We start from the raw sequence: 3,194 nt of genomic DNA, 5'->3' as shown, positions 1-3,194 counted from the left end.
GGGGGGTTCTTTCTCTATCCTGCGTCTTCGAAAAGGTGTGTTCGTGTCTAGTGCAAAATGCTTATAAGGACCCCTATAACATTAAATAAAACCCCCAAAACAACGAAAGCAAAACCAACCATTGAAATAAACTACGACGAAACAAACAAGGAAATCAGAATAGACTACATTGTACGCATGAAACACTGATGATGACAGTGGAAATCATAATGAAAAGGGACTTTTATTTTGAGTGAAGAGAAGCATATTAACCCTTTCCCCGACAACCTATATTAACACTCCCGTATTTGTATTATACTGGAAAATATTGACTAGCCTTATTTCTGGCGAATGGGAGTAATACACACAACTCTTGTACGTTAGTTGACATTGAAGTACTGCTTGAGAGACCCCATTACAGGGTACTTTACTCTCAGCCTTTCCCCGTGGCACGATCCCGAAGTAAAAACAAAACATGAAACTGCCTAAAAATCGTACTCCATTTACTTATCATGTCCTGTCACCAGCAGATGCCTTTCTCTAGACAAAAAGAAGAAAATGATGGATACGGTGGATCCTTCTACAAACAGAGAGGGCAGATGAAAAAATAAAACTACTCCAGCTGAAAAGACGTTGGAGCAGCAGAGACGAAGGCTTTCCTTGGCTGGTAATTGCACATTGGTGCCATGCGTCAAAATATTTCTTCTTTGCAGTTTTTTTTTCACCCACGTAGAGGGGGATCTTGGTTAAAGCAGCCCACTGAACGATTTGCACTTTGGTGACAAAACAACATGATCTATTTGCCGGGCAAGGGGAGTTTTCGCCCCAGGTCGTGAACTCTGGAAGAATTTTCTGAATAACCTGCCCAAGGTTTTGTTCCAGTATAAGACATCACAGTGGACGAGCAACTTGTTTTGTGTTCCGAGACCGCTATAAATTCTTCTGTACATCCTCAGAACACCCCAAGAATTATCGAATCAAAACCTTCTGCGCTCCGTGGCAAAACTATCCTCTGTCCGATAGGCCTTCCTTACCTTAGAGACATGCAGACGTCGAACTGTTGCTCTTTGTTCTCACATTGTGACTTGTCTTACAGGTACTCAACATCTTCACAGTGTCAAATGTAATAAATTTTACACTTATTTAAATTTGGCCAAATTCTTGCAAGAAAGATGTTTTCATTGTCGGAACAGTGAAGCAAACACAAAATTTTAATGATTCCCACCTAAAGAGTTCAAGGAGATGAAAACGTCACCTGCTAAAGCCCTAAAGTGGTTTTTCAGGCAAGAAGCAGCTCTTTTTCCCTCCTCAAAACAATAATCAAGAACGTGATTTCCCGAGCACAATGCAGTCGTGTCAGCCAGAGGTTTCCGGTGCCAAGACTAAGCTTGACATAGTGCTTACCTTACCTACAACATAACAAAACAGGGTGTCGATGACATGGACTGGCAAGTGGCCCATGCGCTCACAGTTAACGAAATGGCTCATTACTATGCTCAACTTTGTAGACTTGTCCTCTATTGCTGCCTGTGTGATAAGTTTCCTGCTGTCCCATTGTTTCAACACCAGGATTAGACCCTTGCTTGCAGTGGCCAAAATTCAGAGACGTTCTGCCAGCCTTCCACTTCAGCAGCGAATCAAGCAAAATATTTGTACGGTGCTCAATTCACTGGCACCAATATGCACGTTGCTCGTTTTGTTTTGTTTTGTTTTTGGGAGGTGGGCGGGTCGTTGCTTTGTTTTTTGTTTGATTTCTCTAAAATATGCCACGAAATACATTTATACACAGGAAGGATCCACTGCCCCGATTGCCCAAGTTGCTCGTGCAACCTAATTCGAATGTCAGTTGTGACATGGGCATTATCTAGTCCTATCAAGTCTCTGTACTTGACGAACAACCCTTGGCGATGTGCTGATGCTTGCCCCCCCTCAGTAAGAAGGAGATCTTTGTACAATGTAGTAAGTTTGCAGATAACACCAGCGGAACCGACTCCAAGGCTTGGTTCGACCAATGAGAACGTGTAATACAATAAGATACGTTTCCAAAAATAACCCAATACATAATATAATGCAGCCATCCTTAAGAAGTTACAAGAACAATCCTCTCCCACCCACAATATTTCCCCAATCGCTCCCTAATTTTACGTGAATGAACTTGTACACGTAGGCTATTATAATATATCCCAAACTGTACTTTTTGGTGTAGTTCCTGTTCATCACGAAGATCACCACTTGACTCAATTTAGAACCAAATGAAGAGCAAGGAGAAAAAAAACTGTTCTTGCACACATCAAGAGCGAAAGCAGGACTAGTGTTTCACCCTTCATTTGAGCGCCTATAATGCGCACCGGCACAGTGAAGTTTTTGTTGGGAGCAAAGATCGGCAGCCATGACTGTGCCCGATGAAGGATATAATATTATCTTAGATCTAATAATTCGAGTCTATAACGGTTTTGCCTTTCGCAAAATGCCTGCACGACTCAGTGTCTGTGCTTGACATACTTTTACTAAGAAAGAGAAGACACTCACGAGTTTCAGTGACGTCACGATAGAGCACTTGACGCCTGACACGGCGAACACAGTTTGTCCATTGCTGCTGTCAGTGTGCCTTCGGTGCGTGTGTGTGTCGTGTGTTAAAAATAGGGGATATTTTGGTTGCTGAATTACGCCGTCTTTCTCAATTCTACGTACATCAAATTTGTGACAATAGGAACAATTCAAAACGGAATATTTAACATTGAAATCTTACAAAAAGGAGACACTATTTCAACGGTACGATAACCGGGAACAGTTTATAAAACACAACCCAAGGGGAAAAAAAGAAATGCAGAAATGTGATGACAGATTGGTCAAGTGGTACGTGTTTGAGCGACAGTGACTTATTTTATGTCCTGATTCAAGCTTCACGTGACTAGTCTCACTGGCGACATTTTGTATTGCAAAGAAGGCTCTCTTTGAGGTAAGGGTTTATTTGACATGTGTTTAATTTTGACAGTTTTACGGCACTTGCAAGATAATAAGGTCATATTAGTACCGAAGGTTAAAGGTTTTATAAGAGACTAACAGACATAAAAAGGAGGAGAGATAAGGGCGAAAGACGTTTGATGGGAAAGATGGAGATGTTGCACCAGGGTATACGCCCACCACCCGCTTGGTTGACATAAAGATGTTTGTGGAAATCCCCCTTAATTAATGATGATGGTGATTATGATGAT

General features: G+C 41.7%; 1 protein-coding gene across 2 annotated transcripts in view; it reads left to right on the top strand.

The window, feature by feature from the left end:
• Positions 1-494: 494 nt before the first annotated feature.
• LOC101854247 (serine/threonine-protein kinase mos) overlaps positions 495-3,194 on the top strand; it is a 17,895-nt gene continuing 15,195 nt past the window's right edge. The window contains exon 1 of one of the 2 annotated variants that reach the window (XM_035969112.1): positions 495-646. The gene's annotated coding sequence lies outside the window, so the exon portion shown is untranslated. Of the gene's footprint in view, positions 647-2,314; positions 2,939-3,194 lie in introns of those variants that run through there. The other variant, XM_005095929.3, reaches the window with a different exon arrangement.

This window comes from Aplysia californica, unplaced genomic scaffold (assembly GCF_000002075.1).
Source record: "Aplysia californica isolate F4 #8 unplaced genomic scaffold, AplCal3.0 scaffold00117, whole genome shotgun sequence".
Lineage (NCBI taxonomy): Eukaryota > Metazoa > Mollusca > Gastropoda > Aplysiida > Aplysiidae > Aplysia > Aplysia californica.
The sequence above is the reverse complement of the archived record's forward strand: the minus strand, read 5'-3'. Positions and strand labels throughout refer to the sequence as shown.